The sequence below is a fragment of the Acinonyx jubatus genome, chromosome A3, assembly GCF_027475565.1.
Source record: "Acinonyx jubatus isolate Ajub_Pintada_27869175 chromosome A3, VMU_Ajub_asm_v1.0, whole genome shotgun sequence".
In the NCBI taxonomy this organism is placed as follows: domain Eukaryota; kingdom Metazoa; phylum Chordata; class Mammalia; order Carnivora; family Felidae; genus Acinonyx; species Acinonyx jubatus.
The window spans coordinates 126,187,354-126,209,879 of record NC_069388.1 but is presented as its reverse complement, the minus strand read 5'-3'; the positions used below and the strand labels follow the sequence as shown (position 1 = coordinate 126,209,879).

At 49.7% G+C, this 22,526-nt stretch overlaps 1 long non-coding RNA gene across 1 annotated transcript; it reads left to right on the top strand.

Annotated features, from left to right (window-relative positions):
• Positions 1-1,605: 1,605 nt before the first annotated feature.
• Positions 1,606-10,666, top strand: LOC128311376 (uncharacterized). Its single transcript, XR_008289779.1, has 5 exons — positions 1,606-2,217; positions 2,840-2,964; positions 6,654-6,859; positions 7,491-7,599; positions 10,336-10,666. It is a non-coding gene; the product is annotated as an uncharacterized LOC128311376 (long non-coding RNA).
• Positions 10,667-22,526: the final 11,860 nt, after the last annotated feature.

The window sequence follows — 22,526 nt, the reverse complement described above, 5'->3', positions numbered from 1 at the left end:
AATATTCAATTGGGTTTCTTAGAATCCGAGAAAAGAAGACTGAGTTGTTTCTTTAAAAATGAAAGAATCTGCTAAAGGTTGTGTTCATTGCGGTTTTTCCTCTTGAAGCTTTTCAATCTCAAAATCAAAGCAAAATTTTAACAATAAGCTCAGACTTTTTAGAAATCAATTGCAATTGCCTTTTTGTTACTTTAATTGAGCCCCTTTGCAATTATTGTTTTCTTTTATTTTAATGAACATGCTGTACTTCTCTCAATGACAATTCTGATTCTTCTTTTGAAAAGAAAGATAGATCCTCAACAGGTATTTTTGGCCCAAATCACAATGAACCAAGAAGGGAACGGTGTGATGAATCGAGCTCCCGCTGCAAATATGCGGGGGCCATCTGTCCTAGTGCTGGAAGCCGTCCTTGGGGTGCCAGCAGGGAGTGGTAGCAACTGATATCCAAGGGGCCCAATATCACCTGGCTTTGTCTCTTTTGGCTTTTATATTTTATTTCCTGTTCTAGTCACTTGAGCAATTTTGCATTCAGAAATGAGTATGTTGGACTATTTCTCACCTTTGAAAAGATTTCACCCTTTATGATAAGAATCTTTGACTTTGGGGACCTGGGCACGAGTACCCAGAGTGTGAGTGTCGCTGTGCTGGGCACTGAAATGACATTCATTCATTCCACAAACACCTCTTTGCCATAACTTAGTGCCAAGTCCTCTCTGGTGCTGAGAGCATGGCCGGGAACAGCTCTCTGGGGCTCTGTGCCCTCTAAGGCGCACACCCTCCAATCGATCAGATAAAGCGATCAGACTTGATGACGGCCATGGCACTGAATCGCCCCCCCCCCCACGGTTCCCCCGCTCCCCGCCGCAGCTGCAGACACCCGGAGGCATAGAGCCCATGCAGGGGTGCGGTGGGCACTGACGGTTGTACACCCCTGAGAGCAATACTGGGTAGAAACTGTTATTGCCATTTTGAAGACGAGCAAGCCAGGGCTCAGAGCGGCGGAACCTCTTGGCCAAGATCAACGAGCAAGCCGGTGGCGCAGGCTCCTCAACCTGGGGCAGGCACTCTCGAAACCCTTGCTGACTCCCCTGCCCTCCAGTCTCCCTCCCAGCCTGGACGAAGGCACAAGGCACGGGCGGACCTGCTTAAAGATCTTAGCCTCCCTCTCGTCCTCCAAGGCCAACCCCTTGTGATCCTGGTTCCTTTTGCTTCAGGTGCTTACCTTCTTCTTGAGGAAGGAGAAGGGAGAAGTCTGCCTTCCAAAACACCGGGGGGGGGGGGGGGCTCTGCTAAAGCCCTGGGGCAGAATAAACATTTTCCCTCTCACTCCTCCCCACTCTGGAACCTCCACCCTTGCTCAGCTCTGCTGGAGGTGGGGGGTGGGGGTGGGACACTGTAACTCAGGGAGGGAAGACAGGAGACCCTTTAGCACAACAGCGCCCTGGGATGTTGCTAAGAGGTGGCTCATCTCAACAGAGGCAAAACAAGTGCTTGAAGGTACTTCACCTTGAGGCCTGACAGAGAAGGACTGGTTTCCCTCATCTTGCCACCTGGCCACGTGGAGGACCCCACGCCCTCAGGGAAAAGCCGTGGGGCCCAGGGAGAGTCTGGCCAGAAGCCTGAGGGCAAAGAAGAGGGTCTAGGGAGGAGGGACAGAAGGTTTAAGAGGGGATCTCTTTGGGGAGGGACAGACGCGGGCAGGTGGAGACCGGGGACGGTCTGGGCCAGGCGAGGAGCAACAGAGTTGTTGCAGGGGTGTGGTCAGCGTGTGCATCTGGGACCTCTGCCCCTCCGGCCCCCACCGCCCTCGGCCTGAAAGGCAAGGTGCTCGAAGCAGGCCCTGGCAAAACAGCCTTGATTGTTGGCAGGAAGGGCTTTCTAAAACAGCTTCCATGGCAACCGAAGAGACCTGAGAGAGAGAGTCCAAGGGCTCCTGGTTGCTTAGCAAACGCCGGCCTCTCCGGAAGTGGCGGCCGTCCCTCTGCACGCGCCTGGAGAGGAGGGGGGGGGGAGGGCAGTTTGGGAGAGCTTTGCAAGGTCCTCTTGGGTTTGGTAAGCCTGAGGTCAGGGCAGAGGCGAAGGCTCTAGGCCCACAGCCCGCCTCTCTTCTCTTTCCACAACCTGGCCCTGTCTCCTGTGGGAGGGGATCTCGTGGAGCATTCCAGTTGGCCGGTCCAAGCGGTGCCCACCCCGACCCCAGACACCCTGGGACTAGAAGTGAGCACCCCGGTGGACCAGTCAGCCCTTAGGGGAACGGGGTCTGGAAGCAGGCTTGGGGCAGTGTGGATGCCAGGGCGTTTCAGGTCTTGGTACTGGAAGCACAGTCTGAGGCATAGATCTAGAATCTTCTTGGCTCCAGAAAATTCCATGCTCAGTGGGAAGGGCCGCCTGGTGGTGGTGGGGGGGGGGGGGGGACGGTTATCTAGAGCCTGGGCCCAGGGCACTGACCTGCTCCTCCGGGTCTAAGGGCAGCACTGTTTGTGGGCTGGGTCCCACATGGTCGTTGAGCAGGAGCATCGGCTGATGCTTGGCATCTGGGAGCCTCCCTTTTATGCCACTGTAGGCGAGCAGGCCTTCTAGAAGTGGACAGCTCCAGTGTGGTGGCCTTCAGGGTGGGAGCCTTAAAGGGTCCAGGTGATGGCCAGCCAAGTAGTCTGCTGGAGATGACAGCCATGGCCAGCGTCCCCCTCCCCCCTTCTCATTCTGCAGAGAGTGGCCCTCGTTCCAAATGTGCCATTTCCCTGGTGGGTGACCTTGGGCGGGCATGAAGCTTCTCCCTGCCTCAGTTTTCTAAATCGCCTAAGCCTGGCTTCCCTGTGCCTTTATTCTCCTCATCTAGCACAACCTCTTTAACTTCCATCCCAGAGAGGCTGCAGGGGTGCAGAGAGAAGCTGGACAGACAGACTGTTTCATTCATTAGCTTGCGCTCCAGCCCACTGGCCCTTGACACTGGCCTCCTTTGAGGTAGGAACCATGGCTGACTCACCTCTGGATCCTCAGTATTGGGCACAGGGTCAGCTCAGTGAGTTTTCGTGGAGTGAGAGGGTGCGGGAGGAGAGCCCTCGTTCGAGGCTGGTGCAGACCTTTGGTCTCTAGATCCAAGCCAGTGGCTGGGATGGAGCCGGAGCTGTGGGAGGGGGCAGTGGCGGCACAAAGGTTGGAAAGCCGAGCACTTAGGGGCACCTGGGTGGCTCAGTCAGTTAAGCCTCCGACTCTTGGTTTTGGCTCTGGTCATGATCTCATGGTTTGTGAGTTCGAGTCCTGCATCCGGCTCTGAGATGACAGTGCAGAGCCTGCTTGGGATTCTCTCTCCCTCCCTCTTTCTTTGCCCCTCCCCTGCTCATGCTCCCGGTCTCTCAAAATTAAATAAACTTAAAAAAAAAAAAAGGAAAGCTGAGCACTTAGCAGCATTGATCCTTTGGTCTAGGCGAGCGGGAGTAAGTACCTGCAAGATTCCTCTACTTTTCCATTCACCAAAGGAATCTCTGTGGTTTGTAGAATGCCAGCCCTGAAAAGAACAGCTACAAGCCGGCCTTCTTGTTCAGGCCACTGGGGGGCTGGACCAGCATCGCTCCCTCTGACCCACGTGGATGGTTTTCGGCAGCACCCAGGCCCTGGGCCACCTTGCAGCACCAGGCGGGCTGGGCTGATGGCGTTTCTCAGGCAAGGCATTCATGCAAACCACTGGGAGTGCTCTGAAAAGGTGGTTTCCAGGATACTTAGTCTGTGCCTATGAAGGTAGGCTTCCACGTGGGATGGAAAGGAGGAAAAGCCCACAGATGACCTGGTGAGAGCCTGAGTGATGGGGTCAGCCAGAAAGGCTGGGTTCAAAGGCTGGCTCCGCTCCCTGCCCCTATGGGTCACTCTCCTCACATGTAAAATAGGAATCTTCCTCCGGACTCGGGGGTGGGGGGGAGGCTGGTGGTTATCATGAGGATTAGACAATATAACCCAGGGTCGAGCCTTTGGCAAAGAGCCTGGTTGCTGTCATACTCAGCTTCATGGAGGTCAGCAAGTTATCCAAAGTCATCCTATGTATGGGAGCCACATCCCCACGTGTGTTCACACAGGTGAAGGGGGCCTAGGCTGATGGAGTGCATTGCAGAAGACAGGAACAGCCAAGTGGCTTGATTTTAGCAGGCGGCCCTCTGTCCTCCACAACTTTGCATCCTCGAGCCTAGAGTTCATGGACCCGGGGCCCTTCTAGTCCCAGACCCTCATTTCATCTCCACGCCTGGCTTTGAGCCCATTGAGCCGCCCACCCTCCAGCCCTTGGTAACGCAGGCTACACCGCTGGGAGCTGGGGCTTTTCTCGTGCAACAGGGCCCACATCACTCACATTGTTTAGTCTTCAGTTAGAACGGGACTTCTGACTTCCTGATGTCCTGCCCATCCATCAGGTCAGGTTCACTGTGGACGGGGTGCTGTGCTTGGCACCAGGGTAGATAAAATGAAATAACGGAAAAAGTCCCCCAAGAACTCAGAGGAGAAGCCAGCCTGTGGTACTGGGGCCTGAAGGGGTAAGTCACTGGCCCCAGCTCACAAAGGTAGAATTTAAACCCACACTGATTTGGTCCCTGGTGGAGTGCTCTTAAGAACCTGTCACCTACTGGGGCACCTGGGTGGCTCAGTCAATTAAGCATGCCACTTTGGCTCAGGTCACGATCTCACAGTTCATGGGTTTGAGCCCCGCGTCAGGCTCTGGGCTGACAGCTCAGAGCCTGGAACCTACTTCAAAAAAAAAAATTTTTTTTTTTTAATTTTTATCTATTTTTAAGAGAGAGAGAGACAGAGAGACAGAGCATGAGTGGGAGAGGAGCAGAGACAGAGGGAGACACAGAATCTGAAGCAGGCTCCAGGTTCTGAGCTGTCAGCACAGAGCCTGTTACAGGGCTTGAGCCCATGAATCATGAGATCATGACCTGAGCCAAAGTTGGACGCTTAACTGACTGAGCCACCCAGGTGCCCCTGGAGCCTACTTCAGATTCTGTGTCTCCGTCTCTGCCCCTCCCTGACTTGTGCTCTCTCTCTCTCATAAATAAATAAATAAATAAATAAACAAACATTAAAAAGAAAAAAAGAAAAAGAACCTGCCCTCTACTAAAGGACTCAGGCTTTAATTATGGAAAGAATTTGTCCCTAACCCCAGCTCAGCTGATCTGGTGAAGGGGCCAGGTCTCCTTGGAGAGACAGCCTTGGGTTCCCGTGGGTCTGCTGGCCCCTAGGTGACTCACAGGCTGGCTGCATGGAGGGATCTCTCTGTTGCAGATCCCCACACTACTTTCGTTAGCTATAAAAAAAAAAAAGGCTGGGAGTGGATTTAGTGGTTGTGAAATTTAAAAAGGCAAGTGCAGTGCTGGGAGGCATTTCCTTAAGCACAAAGTAATGAAGTGGCCTGCATGCCCGCCCGCATGCTGCACATGGTTAGCATTAGTGGGGACTGCAAAGCCATTCCACAGCCCTGATGGGGGGTGTGAGGGGTAGGGGGGTCCCTCTCCAGTGGAGAAGAGCCCCTCTCCTTTTTTTTTAAGGTAAGTTTTTTTTAAAGAGGGGTTTTAGGTTCACAGCAAAATTGAGAGGTAGGTACAGAGATTGCCCCCATATCCCCTGCCCCCCACACAGGCAAAGCCTCCCTTATTATTGTCCCAACTGATGAACCTCCACTCACACATCAGCTTCATCCAAAGCCCATTTTAGTTTGCACTAGGGTTCCGTCTCAGTGCGTGCATTCTGTGGGGTTGGACAAATATATACTGACATGTATCATCATTCCAGCATCACTCAGAGTAGCTTCGCTGTCTAAGAATCCTCTGCTCTGCCCCCATCAAAACCTGGCAGGCCCTGATCTTTTCACTTGTCTTTCATTTGGCTTTTTCCGGAATGTCATAGAGTTGGAAATCACATAGGACGCAGCCTTTACGGATTGGCTTCTGTCACTTAGTGATAGGCATTTACGTTTCCTCCCTGTCTTTCCATGGCTTGATCACTTTTCTTTTTAGCGGAGTAATATTCCATTGTCTGAACGGACCACACTTCATTTATCAACTCGCCTACTGCGTGACCTCTTGGTTGCATCCACGTTTTGGCAAATTTGGGGCAAGTTTTGCATCTCTCCCCATTATCAACATCCCCCACCCAAGTGGGCGTTTGTTACAACTGATGAACCTATGTTGACATAGCATGATCATCCTAAGTCTCAGCTCCTAAAAACATCCCTCTGAAGGTTTCTGTATGGACCTACGTTTTCAGCTCCTTTGGGTAAGTACCAAGGAGCGTGACTGGAGTGTGTTGGGTCATACGGTGATATTACATCTAGTTTCGTAAGAAACAGTCTGTTTTCCATGCATCATACTGCGTTCCCACCAGCAACGAATGTGAGTTCCTGCTGCTCCCCAACACTTCCAGCAGTTGGTGTCATTGGGGTCTGGATTTTGGCCAATTCTAACTCCCCTTCAGAAGGGAAATGCTAGCAGAGGCAGGAGAAAGCGTCTCATGCAGGGAGGCTTTAGGGGATTTGATGGCACAAGATAGAGTCTCTTCTTGAAATCGATCACCCCTGTACTCATTCTCCCAATAATTTGTTTATGGTTTCAAGCATTGGCAAATCAGTATGTTTACTCTTCATCAATTTCTTACATACTTACTCACTACAGGGCAAGGACGCTTCAATGCATAAAACACCATTGTGTGGAGGAACTCACACACTTGTAATGGAGACAGATACACAAACAGAAAACTGCAGTTCACCAAGATGGTTGAAATCTGTAAGGATACACAAAATGCAGTGGGGCCCAGCAGAAGACCCAGCAGAAAAGAAGATCATGGTGGGCTTCAAGGAGGAGGTGACCTTGAGGAATGGGTAAGCCCAGATGCAAGACTGGACCTGGGAGGAACAAATTGCTTGGGTTGGGGTGGGGGGAGTTTAAGATAAAGGAGAAAAGGGAGAGGGGTGAGTAGGAAGCCCCTGACCCATAGGAAAGCCAAAGTTAAACACTTTTATAAGGCTAAGTACTGAATCATAGACACCCAAGAGTGCCACGTTCAGGGGTTTGTATTTTGCCTTGTAGGAAACAGGAACCATTGGAAAACTTTCGCTTTTACTCTTTCCGGGCCAAAGACGAGAGCCTGTGCTGACCATTTCAATGGGCTTTGGCTGCTGTTGCCAGCTGCCTCTTGCATGAGAAAATCTCCCCAGGTCTAACAAGACTGTGGATTCTGAGGGTCCTTTACCAAGACCTGGGCACCTTCTTGAGGCGGACTGTGGTTCCCAGACCCTCACTTGAATTCTCCAGCACCTTAGATTGCCATTCCCAAGCTGCTCCAAACCTTTAGGACTCCGTCTGGGAACTGGCCCCCGGGCTCAGGGGCCCTTCCCCAGAGGGGCATTGATGGAAACATCTGTTCAGGCCAGAGACGAGGACCTTTTGTTGCCACGTGTCATCCTTCTCTCTTTGTTTCTCTTTAAAACTGTAATTATTGTTGTTTCTTAGGGAAGACACAATGGCCCATGGAGCTGTGGAATCCTTTGGCATGACTGAGTCATTAGGGCCGGGTCCTGATGCCCCCGTGTCCCAGGAGGCCCTGGCATGCTGGTTACGAGTGATGACAGTCATGGGCCAGATCTCCCAACCTCCGGACCTAGAGGAGCATGTGTGTGTGTGTGTATGTGGTGGGTGGAGAGGGCAGGGTGTGTGGAGGACTGGTGTGTGTATGTGTGTGCGTGATATCTTTCTGGGCCTTTGTTATTGGAGAGATGGGCCCATATTTGGCCTTCTCTTTGGTTGCCATATGTTTCTGGGATCCTCCTCGGATCAAGGCCAGTCAAGTTCAAGGCCTGGGGAGGGTGTGGAAAGAATCCATTCCTTCCCTGTTGGCTAGCCCACTGGGCCAGAGTTGCCTTGACCATTAGCTACTAGAAGTGCAGTGCCCAGGGCCTATTAGCTTTTTCAGGGCCTACAGAAAGGTTTGAGGCCTGGAAAATTTATTTGCTCCAAAATATGTAAGCAGCCAAATTGAATGTAGTAAGTGTTTAACTGGAAGTCTATAAAACATACAGTCAGCTGCAATTCAACTCGTTTAGCATTACACACTTAATTTGGTAAGCCTGATTGCTGTAACGTCTCTCTCCTCACCCCCCAAATTCATATGTTGAAATCCTAACCCCCAAGGTGATGATATTAAGAGGTGGGGCCTTTGCGAGGTAATGAGGTCATGAGGGCGGAGTCTTCTGAAAATTAACAAAAGGAAATTGTGTTTAAAATGGAGTCAGAAGGCCAGAAGGGGGAGCACTTGCACCCTACCACTCGTGGCCAATTGCACACCCAGCTGGAAGACAGGCACCCTGCAAGTTGTTGCTACTTTAGCTGCTACTTTACCATCCCAGTAGGAGGAAGAGAGGTTTCCTCTTCCCCTAGCAACAGCCTGGCCAATGAGAGACAGTCAGAATTCTGCCAATGAGAAGCCAGTTTACTTGGAACTCCCAGTTTACTCCAATAGAATTTTTGTTTTCAGCAGCCCTCCCAACCCCCTCTTAGGGCAGTAAAGTGGGGTCTCCTCTTTTGTTCTCCTGACTTGCCTATGGTTTTGGGGTAGTTTGCACATCCTGGACTGTGATTCTCTGCTATTCCCAAATAAGCCCATTTTTGCTGGTTAAGTAAACTGCTAGTTTTATCTGTAAAGTTAACACCCTCACGAATGGGCTTAGTTCCCTTATTAAAGAGGTTCCCTTGCTCCTTCTATCTACATCTCTGAAGAGGGCTTTCGCCAGAACCCAGCCATGCTGGTCTCCTGGTCTTGGATTTCCAGCCTCCAGAACGATGATAAATTAATTTTTGTTGTTTGTAAGCCCCCTAGTCTGTGGTATTCTGTTACAGCAGCCCCAATGCTCCAAGAGGCTGATTATCTATAGATATTTCTTTATTGTGAATTAAGTCAAGCAGTTTCTTTTGAAAGGGGGGGGTTTCCAAAGGTCAGACTATCCAGGTGGATGAATGCTTAAAATAAGTGTCCAGAGCAAAGAATGGGAGAAGCAGGGACAGCTCTGGGCAGGACCCAGGCGTTGCCATATTGGCTTTCCCCTCACTGCTTAGGATGTCAGTAGGCTTTGCTACTTTCCTCACCGTTCTTGCTATTAACATGATTGTACAGATTTTAACTTATTTCCAAATATTCACCACCATTGCCGCTGTGACCATAACACCACTACACTGTAGCCACCCTCATGGTTCCACCCCTGCCTCAATTACTTTCACCCCTGTAACTGCAACTTGTAGAATTACTACCCAGTGGCCACCATCACTTACGTTACTTCCACCTTCACCAGTACCATTGCTGTGACTAACACCGTTATTACCCTTAATTCTATTAGTTGCTCGCATTTAAATAACACTCCTTGGTTTACAGAACCCGTCATACCAATGAACTCATTTGACCCTGCTCACAACCTGGCAAAGCATCAGGCTATGGGCTGATGTGGGTCATCTTGTCCAATGCCATTTAAGACCTGGGGCCTCCCAGAGAGCTGTCCAAAGAAGGCTGTTCAGAATGGTGTTAAGGTTGGGCCACGTGTCACTGGCCGGAACCCAGTCACGTTTCCGACCCTAACTGTGGGGGATGTTGGAAATCTAGAGGTACACTTGGCTCTTTGTCGAGTACCAAACATCTCTGCCGCGATCAGACACTAGTGGAGTACAGAGTTCTAGAAAGGCCAAGGGCCCTGGTGCCTTCCACAATGTGGGGCCGATGGAAGAGCACTCAAGGAAAGGCAAACCATAGACTGTTGGGTGAACTTCTGGCTATGACTTGGCCTCAGTTGTATTCTCTGTGTTTCTGTGTCTCCTGGTTCATATAGCAAAACACTCAGCCATGTGTTAGGGTCGCTGTTTTAGGCACAGAAAACTGCTCAGGAAGTGGAAGTGATTGCCTAATGTCCGTAGTGAGTGACTTCTAGAATCAACACCAGAGTCCAGGTGACCTCTCTCCTAAGTGAGGTCTTAGAGCAATAGCTGTGGCCCATCAGTCTCCCCTGTACAGAACCCCAACTTGTTCAGATATTAGAGGCCATGTACAGAAGGGGAAGTGAGGTCCTTCCACCGCCCCTAGAAAAAGAAGTATGAGTAATCTAAGAACCAACAGTGTTAATTCCATTTCCTTGACCAATAATTTTTTTTTAAATTAAGGGATGGCCATATGATGTAATTCCAGCCAATAAGAACTCTGCTAGGGGCCTTCTGGAAAGGTTTCTTCACTCTAAAAAGGGAGCACAAGAAAAGGATGTGCTTCCTTCTGGTCTTCTGATGTTGTTATATGATACTGTGATGTTTGGATCTTCTGCAGCCATATTGTGACCATGAGGAGACAAGCCTGAGAATAAACATCTATCTGTGACGATGGCAGGAGAGAAAGATAGAAGCAATCTGGATCTGCGGTGATGTCATTAAACTGCTGAATTAACCAGCCTTGGGACTGCCCTCCCTCTGGAGTACTCATTATGTGACATACATATTAGTTTAATGTTTTCTTTATTTTTGTACTTTTTTTTTGAGCCACCTTTAGTTGAATCTTTTCCTTGCAGCTGACAGCAATAAAAATCATTCAGTGACAAATATTCCATTTATTCTGAGTCTTTGCACATGTTATTCCCATTGATAGAAATGAGAATATTTTTGTATCCATCTGGTGAATTCTTACTTGTCCCTGAAAATCAACTTGGATGTCATTTCCTGTAGGAACTTCCCTGAATTTTACTGCCCAAAGACTTTACCATTCCTTTTTTCTCTGTGCACCATGCCTAGTCCACACGTTTTTATTGTACTGAATATTGTATTTACAACACTCCATATTGTAATGTGTGTGTCACCCTCCCTTGAGGGCAGATGTCGGGTCTTATTTTCTGTGTTTCTCCGGCTCTTAGGACAGAACTTGGCACACGATAAACCTCACTAAATAAGTATTCAATTGAATTGAATCAGTGGCACAGTGCATGAGAAGTTCAATGAACTATAAAGCAAGAAACAACACGAGATAGTATTAAGTTGATAAATGAAGTCACTAAAGTGTTAATTGCTTCTTAATGACCTTCATTCAATGAAACAGATTCTTATTTAGCTATTGATGTAGCTGTGTAGCCAATGGAAAACAGATGTTTTCTGACAGTCTTCCTCTATCCCCTTCCAAAAAAAAGTCTAAGGCCAAGATCATCGTCCAGCCTCCACACTGCCTGGTTATCCTTCTTCTCCTGGAAAGGCAGCGGGGTGTACTTGAAAGAGGACTCTACGAACATTTCCAAGAACACCTGCGTGTAAGCCCAGATCTACACTTGTTATGCATGACCCTGAGCAAGTCATATCATTCACTGGACTTTGAATCATCTGTAAATGGGGATTGTTAATTCTGCCCCAACTACCTACCAAAACTTCTTTGAGACTCCCAGGAGGCCAAGCCCACACAAGCCTCTTTGTCCACTGTCAGATGCTATGTGTCCTTTGCAGGAAGGTTGCTGGCATCCGTCGCCCAGGCTGCTGGCAGTCCTGTGAGTTCTTGTATTAAGCATGTCTTTTTATTCTGACGCTCTGACATCTAGGGCCTTGCTGGCCGTGGAAGGACTGCCCTTCTGAGGGTCCCAATTCCTAGAGATAGCAAATGACTCCCTGAGTGCGCCTTTCATACGTCAACCAGCCAATCCAAAGCCTTTATCAGGCTTTCATGCTCCCAGGCCACTAGCTACCTGCCCTAATCACCCCAGAGCCAGGTAGCAGATAACCAGGGGCAGCCCCTGTGCCCCAGAGCCCACTGGAACGATCTAACCTAGCCAAGTCCAAGCCGATTTACCCTGCCTCTCCCATTCCTTCCCATGATAAAGTCTCTGGCCCACATTTCCCCCCTCTCTCCATCTGTCTCCTAACTGACCCCGGTGCTTCTCGTGTGGCTCTGTGTGGTATGGAGGGGCCGGGCCCCTCCTCTTAGGAGCCATGGGTAACAAGCTTTCACTTCAGGGGCCTCACCATCCGTGATTCATGATAAAACTCGTGTTTAAGAACAGCCCCATCAAGCAGGAAGCTGGGTGATGGGCGTGGGAGCAGGTGAGAGGGAGTCACTCGCTTATTTCTCCTGGAATTCAATCACTGAGCCTTCTCTGTGACAATATTGAAGATAACCCTCAGCAGGGACACGCACATTTTTCTGGCTCCTGCAGCAGCCCAGCCCAGGTGAGCGGCAAAGACTGGAGCGGCCGCGTCCCTTGCTTCCAGGGCCTCATAGACCATTTAAAACGCTTGGAACATTGAGAAGCAAGGGTGTGCTGGTTGTGACTTTGATCCTTCTGAATGGGTGATCCCCATCCCCAGATGTGCTATGGAGGGCTGATTAGAATCCCCTCAACATTTGACCGGGGGTCTTGGGAGTGAGGAAAGTGGGCACTGGAATTTCTAACCCTGGTCTTCATACTCGGAGCCCAAGGCTGTACTCTGGATTCTTAGGCCTTCCTGGGAGGCAAGCATGTAAAGCTCTCGGGAACGAGAGGGTGTGAGACTCCTGCTGCAGCCCCAGTAGAAGGCCAACAGCAACTGCTCCCCCAAACACATAGGAGGGCTGTCTGTGCTGGGGTAGCTGCAGGGTATTCCTGGACCCCAGCCCTGGGAACCTCAATCCTGGGGGGCACCCTATGGCACAATGCATGGCTGGCGGGCGTGGAGGCCTGGTTGGTTTCCCTAGGGTGGCTGGGAAGGGGGGTGGGGTGGGATTTGGTCTTGCAGTTTAAGAAAGTTTTTTTTAATGTTTATTTTTGAGAGAAAGAGAGAGAGAGAGAGAGCATGAGCACGAGCGGGGGAGGGGCAGAGAGAGGGAGACCCAGAATCCAAAGCAGGCTCCGGGCTCTGAGCTGTCAGCACAGAGCCCGACGTGGGGCCCGAACCCACAAGCCGCGAGATCATGACCTGAGCTGAAGTCGGACGCTTAACCGACTGGGCCACCCAGGCGCCCCTGGTCTTGCAGTTTGAACCCTGTCCTGACCATGGGCACGGCCTTCCTGGTGCCTGGAAGCTGAGGTGGAGCTGGTTTGGGAAGAGCTTAAGCATGAGGTTTCTAAACAAAGGGCTGAGGCGGATTCACCTTCTCCTAGACCTTTGTTGTAAAGTAAATACCAAGCCAAACGGTGATTTGGAACAGTGGCTCAGGAACTGAGCTCATCTGGGCCCCAGGAGTCCTAGGGCAGAGTGAGAGGCCTCTGGTGCCTCTTGAAGTGGCTTATCCTGGCTCCCCAAGGGTGTCTCTCCAGATGCCAGCCTGGGGGTGCTCTTTGAATGCTGCCTGGAACACTCTGGCCACTTCCCTTACCCCCAAGGATGGCTGATGTCCTCCTGGAGTCTGTATGAGGTACAAGTGCCAGACTCGGTCCCAGGGCCAAAGCGCATCCTTGGAGGGGAATAAACACATTCTAATCAAAACAAAACACTTCCAAATGGGAGTTTCCTGTTGGAATTTCCTGGCAGCTCCCAAGGCAGTCGTGATTGTGGAAACACTCACTGATTTCTTTCTTCTCAAGGGGTGTGGAGGGCATATGACGATGATAGTCTTAGCTTCCCTTTTCTGGACAGGGACAACTGTGGTTATCAGAGGAGGCAGCCTGAAATCCGATGGTCAGATGCTATCACGGTAACCCAGCAGAACTGCTGCTCCTGGAAACTAGGAACTGGCTCCTCACTTGTCTGGACGGATGGCCTGCCTTTACCTCCTCTAGAAATTAGAAACACTTAGAATAGCCTGTAAGCAGAAATCTGAGCATCTTAAATGCCGCCTACCTCATCACATGCCACTGGTGACCAAGCCCTATGCATTTACCAGCTGAAACCCTTCCACGTGTCTCTGTCACCTTCCAGTTGCAGCCCGATGTCCTTGGTTCAGCAAGCAGGGCCCTCCGGGATCCAGCCCCCCACCGCCCTGTGCATCTCAGCTCCTGCTTCCACATCCATGCCTCGTGCCTCGAGCTCACCAGCGTGCTTTGTGCCGTGGTGTTTCCCTGGAATGGCTTTTTCCTATGTCTACTTACTGAATTCATTTCCTAGGGCCACCGAAATATAACTCCACAAACTGGAGAGTGTAAACGGAGATGTATTATCTCACAATTCTGGATGCTTCAAGTCTAAGGTCTGGGTGTTAGCATGATCCCTCCGGAGGCATTAGGGAGGATCTGTTCCCGGCCTCTCTCCCAGCTGGCTTGCTGACAACTTTTGGTGCCCCTGGAAGCACCATCCATGTGCCGTCACGCTCATGTGGTGTGCTTCCTGTGTGTCTGTATCCAAATTTACTCTCTTTATAAGGACACTCATCATTATTGGATTAGGGCTCACCTTAATGACCTCATTTTAACGTGAATCCCTCTATAAAGACATGAGCTCCAAATAAGGTCACATTCAGGGGGACTGGGGCTAAAACTTAACATAGGAATGGGGGGAGGGCACAATTTAACCCCTAACACTTTCCTTTGTAAGACTTTTCTTCTTTCATCTGGTTTCTTGCCCTCTCTGCGCCCACTGGAAGAATTGGCCACCTCCTCCTTTGTGCCTCACTGGATCCTGTACAAAAGACCATCAGAGAACCTAGAACTTGGCTTTGGGGTTCTGTGCATGCTTCTCTTACTACACTGTGAGTTCCTTAAAAACAGGCAGAGTGCTTTATGCTGTGTATCCACGGGGCCTAGAATAATGCCAAGTGCACAATAGGTGTTCAGTGTTCACTGGCTAGATGGGTGATGGAAAGGGTATAGTTCTTAGTGAAGACGTGAGTTGGTTCACACTCTCCCACCTGAATTCCCTGCAGGACGCTCCCTCCAATTTTTTTCCGCTGATGCTGCCTGCCTCCCTCTGTCAACCATTCCCACATCTGACCGAGTAATCTTTATAAAACAGAAAACGGATCAGGTTATTCCCCAGTGTCAATGGCTTGTCATCCTTACTGACTCAATCAATACTTCTTACATTGTAACTATTTGTTAGCAAAATTATTGAATAGATTATGATGCATCTGTTTAATGGAATCTTATGCAGTCATTCAATGTGTGAAGAGACAATCATCAGCAGAGGAAAAGCTTGGGCTGTATTCAAAATAGTGAACAATCAGCCAGACAGGATAGAGCCCAAACAACTTCCAGCAATAAGTGACCAGTGTGATAATCAACTCTCACGGTTCCTCTGGTGTGATGGGGAGAGAGGGATACAAAATTGAGTAAACAGTGTGTGGTGGGCAGAACTTCGCAGTGGCCCAGTGACCTTCGTCCACGGTGTTAGTCCTGGGATTACGTTATGTTATATGGCAAAAGGGAGGTTACTCAGGCGGGCCTAATCTAATCACAAGAGCCTGTAAAGCCAAGAGTTTTCTCTGGCTAGTAGTGGAAGGAGAAGTCAGAGACTGGAAACATGGGAAGAATTTGACATGCCCTTGTGCTTGAAGATGGAGAGGACTTCGGGCAAGACCTGGAGAGAAGCCTCTACATGCTGGGAGAGGCCCCTTGTAACAGCCAGAGGGAAACAGGGACCTCGGTCCTGCCATTTCCAGACACCGTAGTCAGCCAAAACACCTGAGTGAACCTGAGAGGACAGTCTCTGAGTTTGTGGGAGATTGTTACGCAGCAACAGAAACCAGTACAAAGTGGGATAATCACTTAAAAAAAGGAATCTGAAAACTGGGAGAAAACCTGCCAGCGCGTTAAGGGCGGTTGACTTTGGCCACTGTTTTCCTGTTTATCCATTCTTTACAGCAGTTCCCAAGTGCTTTATGATGTCCGTGCTCCGCTTCCACAACGAGCAAGCACATTTGTCTCAGCTTCCTTCTTCTTACTAAGATCTGGGCTTGTCAAGGACAGAGGCTGATGATGTTTGAGTGTTACTCAACAGATATCTGAATAACCAAATTCATCTCTCCAGCCCAAAATGGGTTTGCATTTTCAGACATGACCTTTCATCCCAACAGCATCTCTAGAAGTTCAGCAGTAGTAGGCCCAGTTTACAGGGTTGGAAGTGAAGATCCCACATCATTGAGTGACATGAGCTGAGACCCCATGCCTGGCACACAAGGAATCCCTATTTGAGCCTAGGGTTGTTTGTAGACCAGAGGGGCCAACACACAATACTCTTTACCTTGTGGTCTGCTTAACAGTGTTTGCTGATGGGGGCTCTGTGTCCCGCCTAGAGACAGGAGCTGGAGAGTAGAAGACCAGTCCTTGTTTTTGGGGGCTCCTAGCCTGGTGCAGACCAGCAAATCTAGCTCCATTTCCCAGCCCCCTTCGCTGCCTTTGCTCCCAAGGTCCATCCACACGCACGGGGAAACCGTTCACCCCTGGTGATCCCTGCCCAGGGCCTGGGAAGCCATGACCTCCAGAGGCTTGAGTTTCCTGGTATCTTCACAATGTGGAGTAGCCAGTTGTGTAAGCAGGGCCCCAGTGGCTCTGGGAGGCCTGTTGCAGTGCTTGAGAGAGGACACAGCACTGTTGCCTGACTCACCGTAACTCTATGCCTGTGTTTACAACAGATTTTAAACAATTCGTATGCTGTCGACAACCCCCTGCAAAAACGCAGCTGCACAATCCCTCCTTCCTGAGCTGACATCCCTGTTTAGAGAGGGACATCCGGGTTTTTCTTTTTTCTCTCTCTCTCCTTTAAAGTGCGACTTGCAAACAGCAGAGAGCTCTCCCAGCCCAGGGCCAAAGCCGGCCTCTTATCAGTGAGAGGCCCTGCAGGACCATTTGGAGGGTCCACTTCCTGTCCAGAGAGGAAGTGGCTAGGTCTTGACCTCGGACATACTCTCATTTCCAATCATTTTCCAGCCTGGAATGCAGTGATTCAGTTTCCATTTATAAAGTGAAATTAGTGCCTGTTGAATACTCTGCCTGAGGGAGGGGGTAGGAAGGAGGAAATGAGAGCCCCTTCCAAACAATTCTCCCTGTTCAGCTTGGAGCTGGTCTGTGGTGGAAGGATTTCCTCATGTTCAAGGTGTTAGCAGCCTCTCTCAGGAAGGACCCCGCTTTATGCTCTTCTGCGGTTAAGAAAACAAATAAAATAAAATAAAAAAGAAAGGTGTGGAGTAGCCACGTGACTTGCAGACGCTTGGCTGTAATTGAAACTCGTGTCTCTACGGCACCTTACGCTTCTCAAACATCTGCCACACGTACTATCTCAGCAGAACCTCAGGATACCTTTGGGAAGGAAGCTGGGAAGGCATGTGACTTTCTTTGCAAAGTGTGTGAATCCTGAGAACTTCTGTGGGAACGGCTAGGGAGACAGTGGGGGTTAGGAGACCTGGATTTTGGCCCTTGCTGGGTCTCCATTTCCTTCTGTGACTCTCTGGACTTTGGCTCACTCACCTGTGACATGGGAGGATAGCACGAGGCACTGAGAATGTACACCTACAAGTATGAGAAGAAGGGATTAACAGTTGGTAGCAATCATTTTGTTGCATGAAAAATAGTTCTAGATGAGCTTCTCCCTGGAGTCCTGGAGGGAATCCTTAGAGAGCCAGGCATCAGGCTCAGTGCAAAGGCTTGGTTGACCATGAGAGAGGCTGGTGGCCAAACATACCCCTCGGGGGATGTGGGGATGCACAGGGGGGGATGCCAAGAGGTCGCAGGAGCTCTGAAACCAAAGGCCAAAAGTCCTTGCCCTGCCCTCAAGGACCTGCCCCTTGAAGGGTGCAGACCATGGCAGGGGGAAGGGCTCTGGAGAACGAGGGGGAGGCGGCCTGGTGCTGAGCAAGAAGCAGACATGAGAAGAGCGGAGAGAACCCCAGGGGCCCAGACGATAAGGGAAAGAGATTTTGGAAAGGTGGTGGCTGGGTTCCGCTAAAGCCTGCAGTGCTGAGTAACTTTCCTAAGGTTTTGTGGCCAATAAATGTAGGATTCAGGGTTCAGAGAGGTTTTTTCACCAGTCCTTCAAATCTCATCTCTGTGCCCCCCTCTTCAATCATGTGAAAGTAAGGGTGACCGAGAAGATGTGCTTCTATGGTGTGTGTGGATTCCTGGAGGGTGGGCAACTGGAGTGTCGCTGTGGAGACTCTTGTATGGCTACTTCCATCTTCGTGAAGGGCCAGCCGAGCAGAAGCATGGGACTACAGCCCTTCTGGGAACTGGGGGGTGCAGCATCAACACCAGAGAACATGGGGTGAGGACCCCAGGCAGCCAGAAGATTGATTCCAAGCCTAAGGGCTCTTCTAGGACTTGCTGCCTGCTCTTTGGTGACTAAGATGGCTACCCTCATCCTCACTCCTCTTTTCTCACCTGACCAGCCGCTCAGAGTTGGGAGAAAGGGTTGCCAGTGAGCTGGCAGTTGGGGGACTGGGCAGGGGGTATGTATTCAGGAGCCTAGCAGTCTTCTCCAGGGGAGACCAACCTCCCTGCTACCCCCAGAAGGAGTGCACCCGCCACCAGGGTGCAGGGGCCTTAGCATCCTGACATTTGCCACTGCATGATGTTTGCTCTCCCAGGCCTCATGGCCTGGAGACTTGTCTTCCTTCTTTTCCCTACTTCCTTTTCTATCTTGGGAAATTTTGTGTGCTCTCGAAGATACAGGTCAGACCCCTGCTCCCTGTTACTTCTTGGCTAGCCCGTTCTCTTAAAACGTGGCACTTTCTTCCTCACTTTATTGTGATTTTATATCTGTGTCTTACATCTCCTGCTGGGTTCAAGGACTGGATCTCTCTCATTATCTACTGCTCCCCCTACCCCCAGTTCTGTTTGCTCTTAAAATTGATCAAATCAAATCAGGAAAAAAGAAAAAAAAAACCTTAACCATGTGACTTTGCTAATACAGCTTCTGTGGGAGTGATCGCTGGACACAGGATCAGACCCAGAGCCTTGGGACATCGCTTGTCCGACATCGCCACCTGCTCCAGGACCACTACTCATGATGCTCATCAGCTTGGAGCTTGAACTCTGGGCAGTTATACCCCGGAAGGGGTTCTAGGAACCAGGAAGCTGGGGTCCTACTGCTCCAGGAGAATCTGGGCTCTACCTCCAACTCTGCACTAGGCATTTATACCTGGGGCCCATGATTCTAAGAGTGGCCATGAACCTTTGAATGTACATATGTACATGAGTGTATTTTTTTTTTTAGGACAGAAGCTTACATACTTTCATCCAGTTCTTATAGGATTCTGCTTATGCATCTTTGTCTGGGGCTCTTCTAAACCATTTACTTTGATCTGCCTCCTTGGTCTCCTATCTGCCCCATTCTAGGTTCTTGAGTTTGAACTCGTGGTTTGTTCTTCATGTAAGACCGGGCCTGCTCAATTCAGAAGAAATTATTAATGAGTCACCAAGTACTATCATATTTTCCTCTTAAGTTTCTAGAAAATGCATCCCACAAACATTTCCTGAACTCTGTAGTAGATGGTGGGGCTAGAGAGATAAATCAGACACTGGACAAACTCTGGAGTTTGACATATGGTTCAGTGGGAGAGGCAGACATATAAACAATTCAGTGCCATTGACCATAATGGAGGCGGATGGACACAAGGGAGGACAAGTTCAATGCTCCCATAGCGGGGGAGTCAGGGAGGCGCCATAGAGAAAATAGGTCTTGAGCTGTCTTGAAGGATGAATATGGGACAACAGGTGGACTACGTGAGAGGATAGGCCTTCTAGTCAGAGGTATTGGCATATGCCAAATCTCAGGGGTATACAACAGTGTGGAGAATTCTAGAAATTCCCAGCACTTCCATACAGAACATGGCATGGAAGGAGATGGTGGGAGATGATATTGGAGTAGAGGCAGGGGTGGATCACAGAAGATACTTGAGAGCTTGAAATTTCTCCTACAGGATGTGTCAGTGGATTAGGATCCCCGCTTTTGAAGCATGAAGAGGATGCGGCAGAGAAGAAGAGGGTTAAGGTGGACTGCTCACTACGGGGTGTGCAATGGTGTGGGTGCTAGGGGGTGCACGGCAGTGGGAGGGGACGGACGTGAGATAGTAAGAATGCATAGTGGGCAGGTCCCTTAGCATCAGTTTAAGTGTGACAGGGTGAGGGAAAAGGGGGCGTTTGGGACCCCTTACGGGTTCTGGTCTGGGTAGTCGGATGGAAGGTGGAGCCATCTTCCAAAGGGGAGCAGTAGGCGGGGGGAGGGGCAAACTCCTTGAACACCTATGATCAGAGTTCAGCTTTTTGTCACACCCCCTCCAGCACTTCTGGAATCAGAATTCTTCTGATTGAACACAGGGGAATTTCTCTACGATGTGTGCACTGACAATATCAGTAGGGCTCCCTACACAAGCTCAGTTTCCCGGCCCAAACCAGTCGTACAGGCACCTTACAGAACGACGTTCATGTACTGAAGTCATCTTTAGCTCATCTTTCTCCCAACGTTGCCACTGTCCCAGCACCTAATGTTCACACCTTCCCAGCCACCTGAGGTGAATTAGAGGACAATTAGACAGCGTGTCATGTGTCACTTAAGGATGTGGACAGGTTCTAAAGGCTGATAGAATTTACGGGTGAGCTCTGAAGAGAGGGCTGGATTTAGGTAGCAAGAGAGGTTGAAAGGTATGGGGATGATTTACCAGCAAGATTCTGAAATGCCTGCCTTCTCCCCTGCCCACTGTGAGGGAGCGAGACAGACAGGGCTGGGGAGACCCTGGCTGCCATGATGGATGCAGGCTTTCAGGAAATGCGTCGGGGATTCCAGGGGTGATGTGGAAATCTTCTCATCGTGGCAGTCCAACCCCTGTTCTCGGCTTGGGCCTTGCCTATGATTGCCAGAATTGACATTACTGACTGTTTGGTCTCTAAATTGTAAACAAAATAGATATCTTCCCAATTCATTAGAGTGGGCCAAAATCCTTTTTCTGAATATATGGAAAGGTTGAAAGACAGCCATATTCCACTATCTTCTTAAGAAACAAGAAAATAACTATACGTGTCATATCTGTGACTGATTGCCTCATGCAGGAATGTCCTCCCAGGATATGGCTCTAAATTATTTGTGAGATTCATCCATGCTTATAAGCAGGCTTTAGTTTATTCATTTTGTAGGGCCCAATAATATGACTATATTACCATTTGTTGATCTATATTCATTTGTCCCCTTGATTTTTCCTCTCAGAACAAAATGGCTTCAAATATCTTATATATGTCTTGTAGACTCCATCAGCAATTTTTTTCTTTGTGTGTGTGTGTGTACACACACATATATAAATATGGACACGTATGTATATTTATATAAATGACTTCTGGCTCATAGAGTGTAACCATCTTCAACACGACTAGGTATTGTCAAATTGTTCTCCAAAACATGTCGCATGCACTTATAATGGTGGGAATGTGTTTCTCTTGCTCGATATCATCGCCAACACTGGATGCTGTCAGACTTTTTACTCTCAGCTCGTGGGTGTGAAATGGGACTCTTTCCCACTTCCGCACGTCCACGTAACAGACATCATCCGTCTGAGTCCCTTTTCTGAGCACGTCTCCTGTCTACACTGGGTACATGCTATACCAGGACTGCAGCGTGTGGATGTGTTGAACTGAATATTTATTGAGTGTTTGCTTATGCTGGATGCTCTCCTATGGTCTTTTCACAAATTACCCCTTACCACTCACAATAACCTAAAAGAGAAAAAAACTATGATCTCCATGATATAGGTTTCTTTCTTCCTTTCTTTGTTAATTCACTCAGCAAAATACTGAGTGACAATTCTGGACCAGCCACAAATGGGGTAGAACCTCAGGATTCCCGAAAGAGCAGCATCTGATGTCCCTTATGATAACAATCCAGTGTCCCATTGGGGTCAATGTACCCTGAATGTCTGGTCTTGGTAGAAGGATAAACTCCGATAAAAATCTTCCACCATGGAAGCTTAAGAGCTGGATTTTCCCTGTCCTGCCCCAGTATAGCAGGGAACAGTGAATTAGGTGCTGTCTGCCGGATTTGGAGTCCGAATGCCTCCTGAGTGAGTGGGTGGGGGGAAGGGAGTGGTTGAAGGTCACGTGGGTGGACCCCGTGGGCAAGACTGCAGCCACAGCCCTGACCTACTCCGCTGTGAGGGGGCTGTTGTGTATCTTCCCTCCTGCTTCCTGAGCCGTGGAGCTCCCTGGGCTCACTTCCCGGCCATCTGTCTGTTAGGTGAAGCTCTTGACATCCTTCTAACAAAGTCCCTTTGGTTTAAGCTATCCAGAGTTGGTTTCCGAGGCTCACATCAACCCTACCTGACGTAGAAGGTTTGGGCCGGGCTCTGGACCACATGGGATCAGCAGAAATGAGGAACCAGAATGAATGTCCGTCCTGGGCCTGCTTTCCTCTTGGATCTGTGAGCCACCCTGGGAAGTGAGAAGCTCTTCTGCTGCTGCCTTTTTCTAGGGGTGGGTTGTTGGAGAAGGTCCAGCAATTCACCAGTAGTCTACTCGCCATGGATGGAGCCCACGTAGCTGTGTTCCTGGTTCCCTGGGCCTGTAAAGGAAATCTGTCCTTTTGGGAAGAAGACAAGCCCCAGCCACGGCTGTGAGCCCTGCCATGACTCAAGGTATGAACTTCCAGCTAGTAAAGGCT